Source organism: Crinia signifera, chromosome 12, assembly GCF_055691185.1.
Source record: "Crinia signifera chromosome 12, ASM5569118v1, whole genome shotgun sequence".
Lineage (NCBI taxonomy): Eukaryota > Metazoa > Chordata > Amphibia > Anura > Myobatrachidae > Crinia > Crinia signifera.
In genome coordinates, this window is record NC_139228.1 from 76,222,345 (window position 1) to 76,245,461 (window position 23,117).

The following is a 23,117-nucleotide window of genomic DNA, read 5'->3' on the forward strand; positions in this document are numbered from 1 at the left end:
TAATTTCATGATGTCCTTTTTATAGTGTGGGGCCCAGAATTGTACTCCATATTCGAGGTGAGGTCTAACTAATGCTTTGTACAGTGATAAAATTACTTTTGAGTCCTTAGTTACCATGACCCTTTAATTACATGCTAGAATTGTGTTGGCTTTTTTTGTTGCTATATTACATTGAGCACTACACCCCAGTTTGTTGTCTATTTGGACTCCTAGATCCTTTTCAAGTACTGATTACGCAATTCATCCCCGCTTAGGTTATAACTCACACACTGGTAATGTCTCCCGAGATACATGACCTTGCTTTTATCCACATTGAACCTCATCTTCCACTTTTTTGCCCATTCATCTAGATTGTTAAGATCACTTTGAAGCGTGGTGACATCTTCTAATGATTTAATAACTCTGCTCAGTTTTGTGTCGTCTGCAAAGATGGATACATTGCTGAGTAACCCCATCCCAATATCGTTAATAAAAATGTTACATAAAATGGTGTAATAGGTGAATGCATTGCTGTTACTTTGTTTAGAGATCTGTCTATATTTAAATAAAGATATACAATATTCCAGTTTTCATTTGATTTATTTAAGCATGTGCGTCTTATTTTGAGTAATACCGAAATGCATTTAACATTCACTATAAAATGAAAATAAAATAAATTGATAATATCCTAGGTTTTAGGATTTAGGATATCGTGATTTAGTATACAGTTTGCAAGTTCCCAAAGATATATCAGCTGTATTTAATATATACATACAAAAATGGATGGTCCGATGATGCAAACTGTGTCATTGTAACCCCACCCCTGCTTGGCACTGAACAGCAGGGGCAGCACCATGATGATGCAATCAGGCATCTACACCGCAGCACCACCCACCTCTTGTGAGGCCACCACTTTACCAAACTGGCTACCCCCTCCTGCATTGGGCAGCCAGAAGGTTGATATAAATATGTATATTAGGGTGGAGTGAAAAAATTGAAATTGAGAAATTCAAAATCGGCTAGTGTGGAAAAGTTGTGACTTGACCTGAATAAGAAACGGGCAAAAGCTTTTTGATCTGATTCAACAACTTCTGTTCTGGCAAGAGGCCTAAAGTTTCACTTTTTAGGTGAAAATGACGAAACCTATGAAGATGCTCCCATCTAGTTAAAATTATGTCAGGATGTCTTAGATTGGTTCATTAATATACTTTAGCATAGTAAAAAAAACAGTACGAGCTTGTCCTAGTGCAAAGTGACTCACTTTGGCGGTAGAAAAAATCCCTGATAATTGACCCATTTTCATGGTCACAATAGTGAATATTGTGTTTTCTCCTGAACATTTTTTTTTGGAGAGGATGCTCTGTAATTAAAGTGACGAAGAAAAAAAATTTTGGGCAAAAAATCAGAATAAATACCTTTTGCTTGCCCTTAATATAATAATACACACCTGTGTCTTCTAATGTCCAACAAACTCTTTACAGAATGCTCCAGTAAGTTCAGTAAACAATGCATTACGCTCTGTTCTTTAGGTGCAGTATTTAAAACACTTCTGTTTATTGTCTTCACTTGTGGCAGTTTATTTTAAACATGAATTGGGCTGAAAAACAGTTTTGCATCCCCTATGCTGGGAACATGAATGGGCTGCATTACAGCACATAATTATGCCAAAGATAAGCCAATATATTAACAGTTAAATACAATGAAGTGTATTATGAAAGTGGTTCACAAACTGTGTGCCGGGGCACCCTGGGGTGCCTCAAGATACTTGCAAGGGTGCCTTGGATTGGTGATCCAGGACTAATACAAATTATGTATGGCTAATTTAATAAGCAACTTCATAGATGCTGGCTGCCAATCTTGGCCCTCCCCACATAACTGAATCTAGAATCACATATAAACACAATATAGTTCATGTAATATTTGTTTTCTAATTTTCTCAATTAGAATCTTTGGCTTAGGGGTGGCATGAAAAATATTCTGATACTCTAGGGTGCCGTGATTCAAAAAAGTTTGGAAACCACTGTATTATGATTTAATAAACAAATACATCTAATGTTTAGAAAAATAAAATCAAGAACATTGATTAAAAAATAACAGGTTAATCATTCTATGAGTGGTGTCCAGCAGTACATATATGCCAATCACTGTATTATTACTAGGCAGGATTGATCAGCAATACTTTATTTCCTTTTTATGTGCTTATTGACCCAATTTAACAGTCTAATAATAGCGGATATCAATCACAATTGGTTTGTATAAACAAACTCAAAACCGAGCATAAAAAAATAAGAAGACAATACTGTATGTGCAACATCTTTGAAACCTGTTATTATTGAATCAATTGATTTTTATTTTTATAAACATTAGATGTATTTGTTTATTACATCATAATACACTTCAATGTATTTAACTGTTAATATATTGGCTTATCTTTGGCATAATTATATGCTGTAATGCAGCCCATCAGGGGCGGATCCAGGATAAAATGACAGGGGGGGGCACCATGATAAAAGAGGGTTTTCGGTGGGGGAGGGGCGGGGTTAGTAATGCCAGTGTACATGCTAAGAGAGCGGAAGAGAGAGGGTGGGAATGGGATTAAAAATAGGCCCTGGCATTTAAAGTACGCAGGCTCACCATGGCGACAAAAGTGAAGGATGCAGTTTTGCGCGCCGAAGGCGCGCTCCGGAAAAAGGGGTGTGGCCACTCAACAAGGGGCATGTCCTTGAGTGTAGTGTACAACACTTTATACAACTTCTACGCATTATGCAACAAAATACTAGACCCCACTATACTTGCCTCTACACATGATGCCAAATGGAATGAGCCAAAATTCACATAATGCCACACGGATTGAGCCAAAATTCACATAATACCACATGGATTAAGCCAAAATTCACATAATGCCAAATGGATTGAGCCAAAATTCACATAATGCCACATGGATTTTGTCAAAATTCACATAATGCCACACAGATTGAGCCAAATTCAAAAAATGCCACACGGATTGAGCCAAAATTCACATAATGCCACACGGATTGAGCCAAAATTCACATAATGCCACACGCATTGAGCCAGAATTCACATAATGCCACACAGATTAAGCCAAAATTCCCAATACGCTTCATAAACAGGGACATTGTCCATCAAAGGCGCGCATTACACGTTAAGTTACATGCCATTTTGTCCATTATGTATTATGCCAAACACCATAATGCCTATTAAAAATTATGCTTCATAAGTGCTGCTTATCTACATGCTCATTGCCAAGGGTTCCATGCTCATTGCCAGATGTTCCATGCTCGTTGCCATGTGGGATTACATGCTCATTGCCAAGGGAGAATAAATGCTCGCGGTAAATGGGGGACAGCCGCCGCCAGGCAGAAGTGATAGCCACTGATGGTGGCAGAGCCTGGCTGTATTCAGAGCACTGCAGGTCCCGGCTATTTGAAATAATACCCCTTTCACACCAGAAAATGCATTCCCAGGTTGGCCCCCTTTACACCAGCCTAGTCACTGCATTTTCTGGTGTGAGGGGGAGAGAAAACCACCCCTCCCCCTCTTTAACCAGTTATCTCATTTAACCGGCTATATCTTCGGAACCAACTGACCCATTTACATGAGACAAGTATCATATTGATTTGAGTGGGCTTTGAATGATTTTGGTCCAGTGAAACTGAAACGTTTGGTTCCAGAGTAATCTGCCATCAAAGAACATGAACAGCCATGAAATTACATTTCAAAAATAAATGTTTACATGCAATATCTCTGGAACCGATTGACCGATATGGACCTGCCTGGTATCATATTGAAGGCCCAGCGATTTGGAATTGAATGAGATCAGGCACAAGCTTGATGCCAGGAAGGGAACTGGCAGCCGTCGGAACTAGGTGGGGGTCGGAATTGCCGGGTCCCATATTATCCTATGGGGAAAAAACGTTACAGCTTTGCCAGGCGATATCTTTGGTTCCCGGGGGACTAGAGACACAGGGCTGGGCTCGTTGGAAAGCCCTGGTCCTCAGCTACAAAATAAATGACAGGGGGGCACGTGCCCAGGTGCCCCCCCCTGAATCCGCCACTGCAGCCCATTCAAGTTCCCAGCATAGGGGATGCAAAACTGTTTTTCTGTCAATAAACAGAAGTGATATGTAAAATGATACATTAGACAGTTTACACTGTTACTTGAAATACGTATTGTAACAGTTACTGTTTTTCAATAACAGATTGCAACAGTTATTTCTTATTTATGTACACAGGATTGTCTATCTTTGTATATGCACTGCAAAGAGAGCAGCATAAATCCAATTTCATGTATTTCAGTGACACTGTGAAATATAACACTGCATAATGGCCCTTTATCAGACCTGATCACAGTACAGTACAAATTTGGGTACTTGTGTATTATCACGGCACCCGCGAAATCGGCCGCAAATCGGCCTCAAATCACATGCAAAAATTGGATGCGATTTAGCGGGCGATTTTCCGCGATTTGCATGCTATTTCATCCTTGCACACCACCACTATCCAAGTTAGCCCGAAGTGTGGTGAGCGCACGCGGTATGCATCCTCCCGACTTGTTTATACCCCCACTATCCACGTCGGCGTGGAGTTGAACTTACAAAGCATGGCGAGCGCAGCGTGCCACCGAGCCCAAAGCCTGGCAAACGCAGTGACTCCCGCAAGGGGACGCGGAAAACGATCCCAAAGCATGACGAGCGCACGAGCCCCGCGAGGGGACACTGATTACTTGACGTGTATTCCGCGTCTGCTCAAAACGCATCGGGATCGTTTTCCGCGTCCGCTCGCCGCGCTTCGGGCTCGGTGGCTCACTGCACTCGCCACGCTTTATAGAATCAACTCCATGCCAATGTGGATTGTGGGGATATGAACAGGTCGGGAGGACGCGTGCCACACTTTGGGCTGACTAGTGGGGGTGTGCAAGGATGGAATAGCATGCAAATCGGCAGAAAATGGCCGCAAATCAGCCGCTAAATCGCATGGTGGATCGCATCGGCTGCAAATCGGACGCTAAATCATATGCGTTATCGTATGCGATTTAGGGCGCCGTGATAATACACAAGTACCCAAATTTGTTCTCAAAATGGGCAAAAAAATGCTGCACTGCAGGTGGGGCAGATGTAACATGTGCAGAGATCCTGGTAATGGATGAGAGCAAATGACAGTTGACCATTTGCTTTGAAATGCTGGAAAACTGCCAAAAACTGTCATTCAGATATTACCAAGTGTTTGTTCCAACCAGCCCAATCTGACAATCGATCTGTAGATGTATGGCCACCTTTAGATTTGTGTGAGTTATTTTGTTTCTGTGCAGGGTAAATACCGGCTGCATTATTTTTACACAGCAATTTAGATTTCAGTTTCAACACACCCCACCCAAATTTTAACTCTCTCTGCACGTTACATCTGCCCCACCTGCAGTGCAGCATTTTTTTTCTGCCCATTTTGAGAACAAATTTGTACTGCGATCAGGTCTGATTAAGGGCCATTATGCAGTGTTATATTTCACACAGTGTCACTGAAATTCCATTTAGAGTATTTGTGCTTCTTCTATTATAAACACGTTCAGGAGAAAACACACAATATTCACAATTGTGACCATGAAAATGGGTCAATTATTAGGGATTTTTTCTCCCACCAAAGTCATTCACTTTGCACTAGGATAAGCTCGTACTCTCTATTACTATGCTAAAGTATATTAATGAACCACTCTAAGACATCCTGACATAATTATAACTAGATTGGAGCATCTTCATAGGTTTCATTATTTTCACCTAAAAAGTGAAACTTTAGGCCTTTTGCCAGAACAGAAGATGTTGACTCAGATCAAAAAGCTTTTGCACGTTTCTTATTCAGGTCAAGCCACAACTTTTCCACACTAGCCCATTTTGGATTTCTCAATTTCGATGTTTTCACTCTGCCCTAACGTATATATAATATACTAGCTAAGCCTGTTTGAAGCAAAAGCTTTGTGAGCTAGTCTGCCTTGTGATTGCCTCTGTGTTTCTGTATGTGAGAAAGAGATGTAGTTTCACTCGCTGCCAGCAGATGGCAGACGATGAGACCAGACGGCTTATACATCTAAGTGTGGTAAAGGTGGCGATGACAAGTTATCTTGTAGGGCAGCTGATAGAATGACTTGTAGCACTAAGACCTGCTCACTGGGCTGGTTAATGCCACCCCGGAAAATGCAAGCCCCCCCCCCCTCTCCAACATTACCATCAAAGGAGTTCTCTTCCTCTCCCAGGCCCTCGCAGGGTACGCCTGCGTTCCCTGGGGCCCTCCCAGTGTTTCTATGGGTGCGCCCACAATTTTTGTGGGCACGCCACTGAAATGGCAGAGGGTCACCCCGGAACGCCTCCACCTGTCAGTCACCCAGAATATGGCCAGAGAAGGCTACCCTTCACACGTTCCATAAATAAGAAGACACCACACATGTGCACAGCTTAATAACTGCATGCATTGTTTATCAATGTTTGAATGGACAGAGAATTCACCACCCTCCAAAAGTCTCTGAATTGGGCCCACAGACCGGTGCATTTGCAGATGTCCTCGTCGGGTATCAGAAAACAAGTCAGGTTTGGTGGCACACAGAATAAAACATCAAAAGGCAGGAGTACAGAAGGAAGGTTTCAATATTTAAAACATACTACTGGGGCATATTTCTAGTCGAGTGATACTACTGGGGCATATTTCTAGTCGAGTGATACTACTGGTGCATAATTCTAGTCAAGTGATACCACTATAGTAGTAGTTTGTTTATTTATAAGGAGCCACAAAGTGTCCACAGCGCCGTACATAGCAAACAAAAAACAAATTACAAGGTAACGTACAGGGTGTGTTGATAAAATAGGGGTATAGCTGGTAGAACTAAAATCAGCATCAGTTCTGAAATAGGTGTCGAAATTGTCGAGGAGACTGAAGATGAAGTAGAGGAAGGGAAGAACAGGACAGGAGCGCTGGTGAGGTAAAGAGGTAGGGTGAGTATGTGAGGAAGGAGGACCCTACTCATAAGAGGTAACATACTAAAAGGAGGTGGGTGGACGAATGAAAAACAATAGGATAAGTAGGAATGGATGGGAACAGATAGAGGGGTAGGGTAGGCAGGATAGGAGGAGCCAAAGAGGTTAGGAGGAGGAGGGATAGGCTAGTTGGAAGAATGTGGGTTTTGAGGGAGCGCTTGAAGGAGGTTAGGAGGAGGAGGGATAGGCTAGTTGGAAGAATGTGGGTTTTGAGGGAGCGCTTGAAGGAGGTAAGGGAATCAGAAAGCCTGATAGGTGGTGGGAGGTTGTTCCAGTGCAGGGGGGCAGTGCGACATAAGTCTTGGCGACGGGAGTGGGAGGAGGTGATTAGGTGAGAGGTCATGCGGCAGTGAGCGGCCGAGAGAAGATGGGAGGGAGTGTGGATAGAGATCAGTGAATAGAGGTAAGGAGCGGTGGAGGAGGAGAGAGCCTTGTAGGTGGTGGTGAGGAGTTTAAAGAGAATTGGGAAAGGGGGATGGGGAGCCAGTGAAGATATAGACAGAGGGGGGAGGCGGAGGTAGAACGGCAGGATAGGAATATGAGCCTAGCAGCGGTGTTAAGAATGGATTGGAGGGGGCGAGGCGGCGAGAGGTACATAATTCTAGTCCAGTGATACTACTGGTGCATAACTCCAGTCCAGTGATACTACTGGTGCATAATTCCAGTCCAGTGATACTAATGGTGCGTAATTCCAGTGATACTACTGGTGCATAATTCCAGTCCAGTGATACTACTGGGTGCATAATTCCAGTCCTGTTATACTATTGGTGCGTAATTCCAGTCCAGTAATACTACTGGTGCATAATACCAGTCCAGTGATACTACTGGGGCATAATTTCATTCCAGTGATACTACTGGTGCATAAGTCCAGTCCAGTGATACACATGGTGCATAATTCCAGTCCAGTGATACACCTGGTGCATACTGTAATTCCAGTCCAGTGATACTACTGGTGCATAATTCGAGTCCAGTGATACTACTGGTGCATAATTCGAGTCCAGTGATACTACTGGGGCATAATTTCATTCCAGTGATACTACTGGTGCATAAGTCCAGTCCAGTGATACACGTGGTGCATAATTCCAGTCCAGTGATACAACTGGTGCATAATTCCAGTCCAGTGATACACCTGGTGCATACTGTAATTCCAGTCCAGTGATACTACTGGTGCATAATTCGAGTCCAGTGATACTACTGGTGCATAATTTGAGTCCAGTGATACTACTTGTGCATAATTCCAGTCCAGTGATACTACTGGTGCATAATTTGAGTCCAGTGATACTACTTGTGCATAATTCCAGTCCAGTGATACTAATGGTGCATAATTCCAGTCCAGTGATACAGCTGTGTAATTCCAGTTCAGTTATACTACTGGTGCATAATTTCAGTCCAATTATACTACTGGACCATAATTCCAGTCCAGTGATACTACTGGTGCATAATTCCAGTCCAGTTATACTACTGGTGCATAATTCCAGTACAGTGATACTACTGGTGCATAATTCCAGTCCAGTAATACTACTGGTGCATAATTCAAGTCCAGTGATACTACTGGTGCATAATTCCAGTCCAGTTATACTATTGGTGCGTAATTCCAGTCCAGTAATACTACTGGTGCATACTTCCAGTTCAGTAATACTACTGGTGCATAATACCAGTCCAGTGATACTACTGGGGCATAATTTCATTCCAGTGATACTACTGGTGCATAAATCCAGTCCAGTGATACACGTGGTGCATAATTCCAGTCCAGTGATACACGTGGTGCATAATTCCAGTCCAGTGATACACCTGGTGCATACTGTAATTCCAGTCCAGTGATACTACTGGTGCATAATTCGAGTCCAGTGATACTACTGGTGCATAATTCGAGTCCAGTGATACTACTGGGGCATAATTTCATTCCAGTGATACTACTGGTGCATAAGTCCAGTCCAGTGATACACGTGGTGCATAATTCCAGGCCAGTGATACAACTGGTGCATAATTCCAGTCCAGTGATACACCTGGTGCATACTGTAATTCCAGTCCAGTGATACTACTGGTGCATAATTCGAGTCCAGTGATACTACTGGTGCATAATTCGAGTCCAGTGATACTACTTGTGCATAATTCCAGTCCAGTGATACTACTGGTGCATAATTCGAGTCCAGTGATACTACTTGTGCATAATTCCAGTCCAGTAATACTAATGGTGCATAATTCCAGTCCAGTGATACAGCTGTGTAATTCCAGTTCAGTTATACTACTGGTGCATAATTTCAGTCCAATTATACTACTGGACCATAATTCCAGTCCAGTGATACTACTGGTGCATAATTCCAGTCCAGTTATACTACTGGTGCATAATTCCAGTACAGTGATACTACTGGTGCATAATTCCAGTCCAGTAATACTACTGGTGCATAATTCCAGTCCAGTGATACTACTGGTGCATAATTCCAGACCAGTGATACTACTGGTGTATAATTCCAGTCCAGTGTTACAGCTGTGTAATTCCAGTTGAGTTATACTACTGGTGCATAATTTCAGTCCAGTGATACTACTGGTACATAATTCCAATCCACTGATACTACTGGTGCATAATTCCAGTCCAGTGATACTACTGGTGCGTAATTCCAGTCCAGTGGTACAGCTGTGTAATTCCAGTCTTGTGATACTACTGGTGCATAATTTCAGTCCAGTTATACTACTGGTGCATAATTCCAGTACAGTGATACTACTGGTGCATAATTCCAGTCCAGTAATACTACTGGTGCATAATTCCAGTCCAGTGATATTACTTGTGTATACTTCCAGTCCAGTGATACTAGTGGTGTATAATTCTAGTCCATTGATATACAGTAGTATCATAGTTCCAGTCCAGTTATACTACTGGTGCATAATTCCAGTCCAGTGATACTACTGGTGCATAATTCCAGTCCAGTTATCCTACTGGTGCATAATTCCAGTCCAGTGATACTACTGGTGCATAATTCCAGTCCGGTGATACAGTATCATAATTCCACTCCAGTTCTACTACTGGTGCATCATTCCAGTCCAGTGATACATCTTCATAATTCCAGTCAAGTGATACAGCTGCTTAAATACAGCCCAGTGATAAAGCTGCATAAATACAGTCTAGTGATACTAGTGATGCATAATTCCAGTCCAGTGATACAGCTGCGTAAATAAAGTTCAGTGATACTACTGGTGCACTATTCCAGTCAAGTGATACAGCTGCTTAAATACAGCTCAGTGAATAAAGCTGCGTAAATACAGTCCAGTGATACTAGTGGTGCATAATTCCAGTCCCAGGGGCAAATGCAGGATTTTCAGAAGGGGGTTTCCAGAGGGGCAGAGCAAAGCACGGAGATGGACACTTAGGTGACCCATTATATGCCGGGTCAGTTAAAGTATTATAGATAGACCAAATGTATATAAATAATAATAATAATAATAATAATAAAAAATATATATATATTTAAATATATATATACATAACAGCAGTGTAGACCCCTGGGCATAGCAATGTATTGGGGCCCCTACCTATCCTCCAGCGGTAGGGGTGGGGGGTACTATGAGCGGAAGCTTTGATGTCCCGCGGGTGGTAGGGGGTATTATATCAACCGCTCAGCATGTAGGGCCTGGATCAGTAATTTCAACTAATTACCCCTTTACTGCACAGATGGTGGGAGATGAGGTGGGAAAAGGGGGCATTGGGCTGAATGAAGGGGGCCTGATACATAACTTCCAGGGTGGTAGAGGATGTTTAATACGCAGAGAAGAGGTGTATACAGTAGTGGAGTGGGCTTATTATTCATAATTTTCTGGTGGGAGGACAGCTTGCTTGACTGCAGATATCTCCAGTTCCTGGAAATAGATTTCTTACCTTTTAATGGAATTAAAAACTAGAGAATCCCACCTACCAAATGGTATTGGGTACTAGGGGATCAGATTTCAGGAGGCAGAGCAATCTGCCAATGAGTATATAAAACTACATACCAGGTGTGTGGAGCTGGAGCAGTAACCAGCTGCTGGAAGGCTGATATCTCTGGTTATGGGAACAGTAGAGACACGAGGCTAGTGTCCCTCAGAGTGGGAGAGTCCCAGCTTTTGGAATATACCCTCAGCAAAACTATAAGTCAGACAGAACCTGAAATATCTGACTGGGAAGAGCAATTAACAGGCTTGGATGGGGTCCACTGCTTTGAAGTCAGATATCTCTGGTTCCCCAGGGCCAATTTTTAAAATTCTTGTACCCATGGAAAGAGGGGACCCTCCGCTTTCAGACTAAGGCCCTCAGATTCCTGGGGGGTTTTCTGGGTACTCATAACCCCCCCCCCCTGAGTGCGCTACTGAGTCCAGTGATACAGCTGCGTAAATAAAGTCCAGTGATACTAGTGGTGCATAATTCCAGTCCAGTGATACAGCTGTACAATTCCAATCCAGTGATACTGGTGCATATTCCCGGTCCAGTGATATTACTGGTGCATACAGTAGTTCCTGGACAGTAATACAGCTGCATAATTCCAGTCCAGTGATACAGTTGCATATATGAAGTCCAGTGATACTGTAGATGTGTATAGCAACAGAATCACGACCACACATGCAGCATGAATGTAACACAGGTCTTTACTCAACATGATGCAGACACTAAGTAAAAGTGACATGAGATCAACAGGAAGTAAGTCCCCTCAGCATGATCTCATCTCCCAGGATGCAGAGCATACATTTACATCCCCCCTTTTAAACTGGAAGGAAACAAACATGAATGAAAGAAATACAACAATATTAGGTGTGAGTAAAAGAAAATATATAATACACTAAAGTCCTGAAACTTTGGGTTGGGTTTGGCACTCAGCCCGATCTGGTAATGGCATACTGGGAACCTATAGGTATGTCCACTGTGACACCAGAGGGCTCTACTACTTCAGGAGTGGCCTCTGGGGAGGGACTGTCCATGTAATGCGGATCATCACTGACATTGGTTGCAGCTGTGGTAGAAACTGATGAGTCAGGCTGTGTAGAGCTTTCTTCAGGTAGACGTAACAGATGACGACGGTTGTGCTCATAGAGGGCATTATCAGACTGTACCACGTAGCTATTTGGACGACCTGCAGGATGCTGAACCACTGCCATTCTGTCAAATCCTTGCTCGGTTTGCATGTGGACTGGCTGGCCCTGAGACAGTGGTGTGAGGATACGAGTTCTTCAATCACTCAGACACGGAGCAGATGAAACCAAAATACGGTTTATTTTTATCACAGCACACACAAGTAGATAAAGACAGGAGCAAGAGGCAAAATGTAGCATAGAAACCTCCAGGTAGCAGTCTAAGTCCTTTTTAGCATCACAGTTCCAAATCACAAAACTATCACTTATTCCACACAGCAGTGATAGCCGAAACCTGTGTAAATCCACACAGCACGGACGCTCCACACCAGAGCTTAGTAGGATGCCCCCCCCTGGGCAAACAATGTGTTCCACAAGATCCAGTGGTGGGTATGACCCCTGAGCCAGGATTGCGACTAACATGAGGAGCCGGCATGTGTACAAGTCATTTTAAAACCTTCTAATTTCCCACGGTACCTGAACTATCAGTGGACTTGCACTGGGTCCGGATTGGTGGATTCAAGAGTCAGGTTTATCCCCCCCTTCAAGCTGCAGCTGTCCCTCTGCTGCTGCCCCCCTGCTGGGTCCGGTTCCAAAGAGTCTACTAGAGTCCAGAAAGGCACAAAGGAGTGTAAATACAAGGAAGGTAATTTGGTTATGTCCTGATTACCCCCTGTGGACATAACCTTCCTGTAAATAGCAGGGGAATTGGATCCCCCCTGTGGACATTTCCTGTCTGATCATATTTGGGCAATATACAGTCTAATCATATGGTTCCGGAAATACACACAGATTTGGGGAATAGAACAATCTACGGAGAGGAAGAGGGTACAGACGGACTAAAAAGTACATTAATCACTACACCTAATAAAATATAATAATTACAGTCTTACAGTGAGTCTGATACCCTCACAAGTGGTATGATGATCTGTCATGAGAAGCTTTGGCAGCCATTCTGCACTTTCTGGTGGTCAGGGTTGCAGGAGCTGCTTTGCCATTGGGATGCCTGTGCAGGTGCACCATGCTAATAGGCATTGTGCAAGTGATGGGAGTCCATCTTGTGGCGTGTTTCTCAAGTTTGGTAGTGCCAAGTATATGTCTGATCCATCTTGTGCACACTTCTCCATAAGGTGCTTTGCAGAGCGGACTGCATTCTCCGCCAACCCATTGGACGGTGGATAGTGCAGACTACTAGTTATGTGCTGGAAGTCCCATGTGTTCACAAAGTCCTTGAACTCTCTACTCTTGAATTGCATGGTATTATCAGTGATCAGCTGTTGTGGGTGCCATGTGCTGCAAAGTGTCTTTTAAGCTTTACAATGACCATATGACTTGTGGTGCTGGGCAAGTAGTTTATCTCAAACCATCATGAATTGGAGTCAACTAGTAACAGGTACTCCTTCCCCCTCCATTCGAATAAATCAGCTGCCAGAATGGACAATGGAAGATCAGGAATGTCATAGAAACAGCAGATAAGAACCACTTGGCCCATTTAGTCTTCCCCTTTTTGACCTCAAACCATATTTGATCCTTATTTTTTTGTAAGGATATCAATATGCCTATCCCAAGCATTTTTACATTGTACTACTGTATTTGCCTCTACCACCTCTGATGGGAGGCTATTCCACTTATCCACTACTCTTTCTGTGAAGTTATTCTTCCTCACATTTCCCCTGAATCTTCCTCCCTCTAGTGTCAGTGCATGTCCTCGTGTTCTGCTGCTCCTCTTCCTGTGAAGAATGTCTCCCACCTGCACCTTCCTCCCCCTAGTGTCAGTGCATGTCCTCGTGTTCTGCTGCTCCTCTTCCTGTGACTAATGTCTCCCACCTGTACCTTGTTAAAGCCCTTGATATATGTGAAAGTTTCTATCATGTCTCCCCTTTCCCTTCTCTGCTCTAAAGTATACATATTAAAAACTTTTAGTCTTTCCTGGTACGTTTTGTGATGTAGGCCATGCACCATTTTAGTTGCCCTTCTTTGTACAGTCTCTAATGTATTTATATCCTTCTGGAGATATGGCCTCCAGAACTGAACACAATACTCTAGGTGAGGTCGTACCAATGACCTATACAGTGGCATTATTACTTCTTTCTTTTTACTGCTAATACCTCTCCCTATGCAACCAAGCATCTGACTTGCCTTCTTCATTGCTTTGTTACATTGCCTACCTGCCTGTAAGTCCCCTGAAATAGTGACACTTAGATCCCTCTCTTCCTCTGTAGTTTCCATTATAGTGCCATTTATACTATATTGAGTCTTTGGATTTCTGAGACCCAAGTGCATGGAGCAGCATGTCCTGTGGCTGGTGTGGACGTAAAGCACTGCAGGGTGCACAAAGGGAAACAGCACGGTTAATGTCGCCATACATGGAGGGCCAGAATGTTGTTTCATGGGCCCTACACCTGGTGGCCTCCAGACTGGCATGGCCCTGGTGCATCTGCTGGGTATACTGTAGGATGTTTGAAGGGCAGCCGGGATCAAAAAGCGATGACCTCGCAGGATACCATCAGACACGATGAACTCATCTCTCATACAGTAGAAGGGGTGAAGACAGTGCGGCAGTTCTTTAGAAGAGAATGGCAGCCATTGAGGGTCATGGCAGAGAGACACTGGGAAGGATCATCCACAGCTCTTCCAGCTCTTCCACCTCCACAGCCATGACCTCATAGTCATCCTCTGCATAGTTCATGTCAGTAGTCGAATGATAGGCTCGAGATAGAGCATCAGCAACGTACATTTCCTAGCCTCGCTTGTATATGACATCCAGGTTGTACCGCTGCAGATTGAGCATCATGCCTTGAATACGGGAGGAGGCAGAGTGGATGGGCTTCTTCAGTATATTGATGAGTGGCTGATGGTCTGTTTCCACTGTGACAGGATGGCCATATATGAAATCATGGAAACAGTTGCAGGCAAACACAAGTGCCAACAATTCTTTCTTAATTTGTGCATACCTGGTTTCAGTACTGGTGAGGGCCCTGGAAGCAAAAGCCACTGGCCTGTGGTGTTGGAGGCATACGGCCCCTAGACCACTCTGTGAAGCATCGGCGGAGAGGACAACTGGGTCATGCACGTTAAAGAATTGCAAGACCGGTGGATTTGTCAGCATGGTCTTTAATCAATTAACAGCAGCTGTGTGTGTGTCCAGCCAACACCATTCTGATTCCTGGTGGAGCAGCTGCCGCAGAGGCAGAATGATTTCATTGTATTGCGGAACAAACAAGTAGTTGGTCATCCCCAGGAAGTGCTGTGGTGCCTGTTGGTCAGCTGGAAGCAATATCTGCAGGATGGCAGTGACCTTATTCGGGTCTGGTTTGATGCCTTGACTGGTGAGCACGTGGCCCACGTATGCCACTTCTCTAACTCTGTCTGGTTTGAGCTTGAGGTTGAAAGCACGGGCCCGTTCAAGCACCTGGCGCAGTCGCTGGTCGTGTTCTTCCATAGCACGGCCCCATATCAGGATGTCATTCAAAGAGACAATAAAATAATAAAGAAGCCTCTTTGTCTCTTATTTTAGGAGTTGTAATAGATGCTGACACTGTATTCTTTGTCTTGAACCGGTAATAGATTCCCATCCCCACTACAGTATATACGATCAAGATAATATGAAGCAAGTCTCACAGCATAGGAATGTCTATTTACCAACAGACACCAAATGAGGAGGGGGCGGGTGGGGGAGCAGGACCCTGAAACAAAGATTCAGTCTCTCTCATGTATTGATCTAAAAGATATGGAAACTGTTTATGCAGGTATACAGTGGCGTAGCTACAAATTTTGCTCCCCCCCCCCAAACCCCCTTATACACCGCTCACTTCACTCAGTGTAAGTGGTGTGTGCCCCCCCTCCCACAGTGTGAGCAGTGTGCCCGAGTGTGAGCCGTATCGCCCCCTTCCCTCAGTGTGAGCCGTGTCCCCCCTTCCCTCAGTGTGAGCCATGTCCCCCCTTCCCTCAGTGTGAGCCATTACCTGCAGTGTGAGCCATGTCCCCCTCCTTCCCTCAGTGTGAGCTTTGTCCCCCTCCTTTCCCCTGTGTGCTATCCTCTCATCCCTTTGGGTCACGTACCATTTATTTTCGATTGGCAGCACCCACTGTTGCTCTCCTAAGTCCATTTCAGTGACAGCGCGGCACCTCCTCTCTGCTCTGTCTCTCAATCTGCAGCTCTGGACTCTTCTATTAAAGCAGTTGGGGGGGACAGCCGGCAGATTTCAATCATAGCAGCAGCCAGGGACCCGGGAGTTCAGCGCCACACTGCCTCCCTGCTGCAGCTGCGCGCAGAGCCAGCCTGCTTCGGCTTCCCCACAGAAGTGAGGCGGGGATTTGTTTGTCTGACATGACTGCACGCGGCCAACTCGCCTCCCGTGCTCTGCCAAAGCACAGGCAGCGGCATGCAGCAACATGTCAGTCAGTTGGATTGTCAGTGCACCGGGCGGTTTTGATAGACAAGCCTTGAGAAAGATAGCTTGTATATCGAAACCGGTCGGCCATAGACTTTTTGATGCAGAAGAGGGACTCCACCTTGAGGGATCATAAGGACTGCGGGGACACCTGTGTTTGAAACATCTTGTGCCTTTATGTCTACCCCACTTGGTGAGAGTCCGGTCTGCTTTGAGACCTTGATGTTTTGAATATTTTATTTGGTACTTGTGGACAATCACGGCTCCCACGATGTGCATCGCATAGCAAAAAAATCGCATGCGATCGCATGCGTTTTTTAACAGAAAAGCATCCAAATGCATTGAAATTAGTATCAAACATGTTCAATGGCCCCCAAATGTCATTTTTGAGGCTGTACCATCCCCACTATCAACGCAAACCCAAAGCGTGGCGAGCGCAGCGGTACGCGTCCTACGACCTTTTCATACCCCCACTATCCACATCGGCGTGGAGTTGATAATAGAAAGTGTGGTGAGCGCACACAGGTATCCGCGTCCCCTCGCGGGCTTCACAGGTGTCCGCGTCCCCTCGCGGGCTTCACAGGTGTCCGCGTCCGCTCGCCACACTTCGGGCTCGGTGGCTCGCTGCGCTCGCCACACTTTCTATTCTTGACTCCACACCGACGTGTATAGTGGGGGTATGAAAAGGTCGTAGGATGCGTACCGCCGCCCCTCGCGGGCTCGCTGCGCTCGCCACGCTTCAGGTTCGCTGCGCTCGGCACGCTTCAGGTTCGCGTTGATAGTGGGGGTGGTACAGCCTCAAAAATGACATTTGGGGGCCATTGAACATGTTTGATACTAATTTCAATGCATTTGGATGCTTTTCTGTTAAAAAACGCATGCGATCGATTGCATGCGATTTTGTAAAAATTGGTTAAAACTGCAAAAATCGCATCCAATCGCATGCCATCGCATGCCACTATATATGGCATGCGATGGGAGCCGTGATACTCCACAAGTACCGAAAGCGGCTAAGAAAAGGTATATCCCTTAGCTCAATAGTACAGTCATTTATGAAATCTAATTAGTGGGTTGTCATTATTAAAACCTAGGACTGGGTGTATATTCAAAGCTGTATTAAAAAATAGCAAAGATTGGATGTTTGGGGCTATCCATACACACTGTCCAAGTATTGGATGGCACAATATCCATATGTGGTAACATACACTGCTCAACTGCCTTACAAGAAAATCATATATGCATGATACAACATTGTAACTTAAAACACTAAAATAGGACACTCTTTCTACTTGCAATATATAGATAACAGTGAAAGCAAGCAGCGAGTAACACACAGAGATACTGTTTGAGCGGGGACAATAGCCGGCAAACAGAAAGCGGCTAATAAATCATATGTCCCTCAGCCAATACAGTTATGTGAAAGCTAATCACTGTGTTTTCATTATTATAACCAAGGACTGTATGTAAATTAAAAGCTATACCAAAAATAGCAGGGATTGGATGATTGATATTATAAAAACCGACAGGGTTTTTTTGAGCACTAGGGGCAAGTATGCTGTGTTTTGTACAGAATGCTGCCCTCTGGTAGAGGGTTGCCGCCCTCAAATAGGAAAGCTTTACAAAAAGGAAAACCAGTGGGCGCCTTCTGTACACTAAAATAATTTAATAGACAATACACAAAACATAAATCACAAAAGCATAAAACAATAACTTTTCATGCATGCAAAAAGCAAAAAATATATATTAAAAAGCCATTTCAATGCGATTGCATAGGGGTAAAATATGTAACAAATAGTTACCAAGTCCTGATTGGATGGTGTGGTTGCTGAGGTAGAACCGATGTTACAGTCCCGCAGTTGGTATGGATTTTTTCCAAAAAACACAATGGTAATGTGGGCAATGTTGAATAGATCCCAGATTGGATCGAATAGGGGCCATCATACCTCTTACTCACTACCCTATGTGGGATGCCCAATGGTGGTTAGTGGTGTTGAGCTGTTAAAGCTGGGTGGCACTGTCTCCCACAAGATGGATACTTGTGGGAGACAGTCAGGCAAGTTACTTTGCGGTGTCCAATATTATGCAGCTGCTGCTCCGGCCAGCACGCCGATTGCAGGTAGAAGTACACCGGCTCCTGTGCTTGTACCTCCTTATTGCGGTGAGCATGTACTCGGCTCTCATGTAAGGTCATGGTAAGACAGTCCTCCGTGTGTGCGGCAGGCTGTGGGGAGATGCGCTGTGTCAGCTGGGGATGTCTGCAGCAGGGATCGGGTTCTTGGGGGAAAGACGCGACCAAATAGCTGGTTGATGTTGCCGGTCAAGTGCCGCTGGTGTGCCCCACAGACCCTTAGCTGCAATTGCTCATATAGTACTCCTCACAAAGACGCGTTTCGCCGCGCTCAGGCGGCTATGTCAATTCAGGAATCTGAACACTGTCCAATTATCGGATAACACGACATTTATATGTGATAATATACGCTGCTCTACTACCTTACAAAAATCATCCATGCATGATAAATTACTGTAACCTACAATACTAGAAACACATTGGGGCAGATGTATTAACCAGCGTTAAGTGCAAAAATGCACTTAACGCTGGTTAACTGGGGGGGATTACGTCTGTCCCTAATGTATTACTAGCGCACCTAACGTGTTACGAGTTACGCTCGGCGGGGCTGTCCCTGCAATCCCCCCCAGGGATTAACGGCCGGGGCGATGTATTAACAGCCTTCAAGGCGTTAATTCGCCCCGGCCGCTTCGCCAGCTCAGGGCTAGCGTTGTCCTATCCCCCACTATGGGGACAACGCTAGCCCTGCGTCTGGCTTGGGCTGCGCTGGAGATCTCGCGGTTTTTGCGAGATCTCGCGCATGCCCAGTAAGCCGGGCAGGGGGGTGACGGGGAGTGCGCATGTGCGGGGCGGCGAGGGAGCCGATAAGGAGAGCCGTTAACGCTGGGCATAACGGCTCTCCTTATCGGCTTGGGGGATGTTAATACATCTCCCCATAACGAGTGCCCGCTTCTCCTCGTTATGCAGGAGAAGCGAGACTCGTTATTTCACAAACGTTACAAGGACAATGATACATCTGCCCCATTGAACTTTAACAGATAAAAGTGTGATATATAGAAACCTTATGGAAGGCTATTTAGCCTAAGTGATATGAGTCAAAAATAAAAGATACTTTCTATTGCTACAAATATAGAAAAGTAACTATTGTCTCTGAGAAAATATTCAGAGACAAAGTATCCATATAGGACACCAGAGACAACATACAGGGAGAATTTAACCCTGCAGGACAGAGTCGAGCGATGGTCATTTTTTGTTTTAAATCTTATTTCTACTCTATATTTCCTTCTAATATATTTTAATATTTCACTGATTTTTTTGAAAAATTATTAAAGGTTAAATTCTCTGTACCATTTATTGACTTTCAGTGCACCTACATTATACTTTCTTTTCCTGTTTATGTTATGTGTCTGTATCTAAGTAGTAGGTAGCACCTCCAACTGTCAAATTGTGGGAACACTATCCCTGATAAATACCGATATTGGAGGAGATAAGAAAGTCTCGTTATCAAAAGACTTTTCTGTGTATAAATATAAACCTACCTTGAAATGGTGACAAGTGTAGAAAGAGAACCTTTCAATGTATTTCGGGGCTTGTGTATGGCTTGCAGGTAATGAAATGAGCTATTTCACTAAATAGCCTGCAGCATAGGTTAATATTGCAGTCAGGTGTATGTAATTTACTTGTATTTGGTGTTAATTAGCAGACCCAGGGCGTCCGTACTCAGACGGAAAGTCTAAAGGTGGCCATACACACGCAGATTTATCTTCAGATCTGTCTGGTTGGAACAAAAACATGGTTATGGATGAGTGACAGTTTGTCAGTTTTCCAGCATTTCCAAGCAAATGGTCAACTGTCATTTGCTCTCATCCATAACCATTTTTTTATTCCAACCAGCCAGATCTGAAGATAAATCTGCGTGTGTATGGCCACCTTTAGAGTGGTATGGAGCACTCTTTAGAGTCCGCCTGTTTTGGGCCAAAAATGCACCGTGCGCTTGCTGAGCAAGGCGGTTGCCCCTCTGTGCAGTTTCAGTACACACCCCCGTGTACACCCAGGTATACGCCCAGTTTTGTCTACTTTTCTGGCCTCTCCCCTAAAAACGCCCACATTACGCCCACTGTGACCGTGTGCTTGCGGACATGATTTTTTGCTCGGAAAGGTCCGCTCGTGAGTGGAGTACTGTCGGCGCACATGCGTATAGCGCAGAAGAAAAAAATCTACGTTCCGTCCGAACGCGGTCCGCCCGCAACAGGCAGAAAAAGGGCCAGAATCACAAGTGAAATAATTAGCTCCACCTGTGGGTCTGTTAAAATGTGTCAGTGAGTAATTAGTATACCTCTGCAGCAGATTGGTCGAATGGAAAATGTGCACTGTTGGTAGCTCTCGAGGACTGGAGTTGACTACCACATCTATAGTAACCCATATGATCTGTCAAGACAAAATGCATTTTTGTGTATACCGGTAATTGGTTTTAAATGACATTTTAAGTTGCAATTGTGAAAACGTTTTGTTGTAAGTGTTCTGCATTATTCTGGTATGATAGATAGATAGAGGTTGAGTATCCCTTATCTTAAATGCTCGGGACCACGAGCATTCCGGATAAGGGATTTTTCCGGTTTTTGGAATAATTTTTTTAGGCATACTTACCTGTCCACTGGTGGTGCCCCGACGGTGCCTCGGCTCCCACGTTGTCCCCCGGCGTCCATGGCAGGCCTTCAGCACCATCTCCGGCGTCTCCAGCGGTCCCAGGAGTGCATCGCGCGAGTTCCCAAGCGTGCTGGTGATGTCACCGGCACACACTCGCGCAATGCACTCCTGGGACCACTGGAGACGCTCGAGAGGATGCTGAAGGCCTGCTGTGGACACCGGAGGACTTGGTAAGTCTAAAAAAAGGGTTGGGGGCGGGGGGATACATTTGAATTGTTCCAAAAAAACACGGTTTTTGGAGTAATTCGGATATGGGATGTACGGGTACGGGATACCGTACCTGTGTATATATATATATACTGTATAGATAGGTAGATAGATATATCATCCATCATGGCACTGGCATGCTACTTACATATTTCGCTTGGATGTTCTTACATTTTCCATACCCTTCTATAGCATAGCACAGTGGTTCCCAAATGCGGTCCTCAAGGCACCCATTCGTGCAGTTTTTAAGGATATTCCTACTTGTGAACAGATGGTATATGCAGACTGACTGAGGTACAAAGTCACCTGTGTCTAAGCATACCTTCCAACATCTGTGTCTCGCTAATCGGGACACTCGTGAGGTGGAGCTGTGTGTGCACCAAAAGGGGGTGTGACGTATGGAAGGGGCATGGCCACATTGGATGTCATGGCCTCAGGCCACCCCCCCCTTTTTAGCCCATCTGCATCACTGAATAGACATCTAATCCCCTTCAGGCTGGGGTGGGACTCTTAACTGCCCCCCTGCAGCGGGACACTAGCGGCCCCGAGCAGGACGTCCCCAACAAATGTGATGTTCCCGCAGAGAGCAGGACAGTTGATGGTAGGGTCTAAGCATGGATATTATTAAAACCTAGACTGTTGGGGTGCCTTCAGTACCATATTTGGGAACCACTGGCATAGCCGAATTACTCTATATTTACAGTACTGGCACTGTTTGACACTCTTATATACATTCTTCGTGTGAGCTCTTATACAACCTCTGTGCAGCCCTCCAGTCCTATATAGTCACAGTGACACAGTCTCTGTATGTGTCCTTCTTATATACAGCCGCTGTGAGACCCTCAGACACATACACTGGCCCATATTCTGTCTCACTCGCAAAGGCAAATTCCTTCTCAAATGGACAAAACCATGTGCACTGCAGGTGGGGCAGATGTAACATGTGCAGAGAGAGTTAGATTTGGGTAAGTTATTTTGTTTCTGTGCAGGGTAAATACTGGCTGCATTATTTTTACACTGCAATTTAAATTTCAGTTTCAACACACCCCACCCAAATGTAATCTCTCTGCACATGTTACATCTGCCCCACCTGCAGTGCACATGCTTTTGCCCATTTTAAGAACAACTTTGTACTGCGATCAGATCTGAATAAGGGCCACTGTGTGTAATCCCTTCATACACAGTCTCTGTGAGACCCTCAGACACATACACTGTGTGTAATCCCTTCATACACAGTCTCTGTGAGACCCTCAGACACATACACTGTGTGTATTCCCCTCATACACAGTCTCTGTGAGACCCTCAGACACATACACTGTGTGTAATCCCCTCATACACAGTCTCTGTGAGACCCTCAGACATATACACTGTGTGTGACTCCCTCATACACAGTCTCTGTGAGACCCTCAGACACACACACACAGTGTGTAATCCCCTCATACACAGTCTCTGTGAGACCCTCAGACACATACACTGAGTGTAATCCCCTCATACACAGTCTCTGTGAGACCCTCAGACACACACAGTGTGTGACTCCCTTATACACAGTCTCTGTGAGACCCTCAGATACACACACAGTGTGTGACTCCCTCATACACAGTCTCTGTGAGACCCTCAGATACACACACAGTG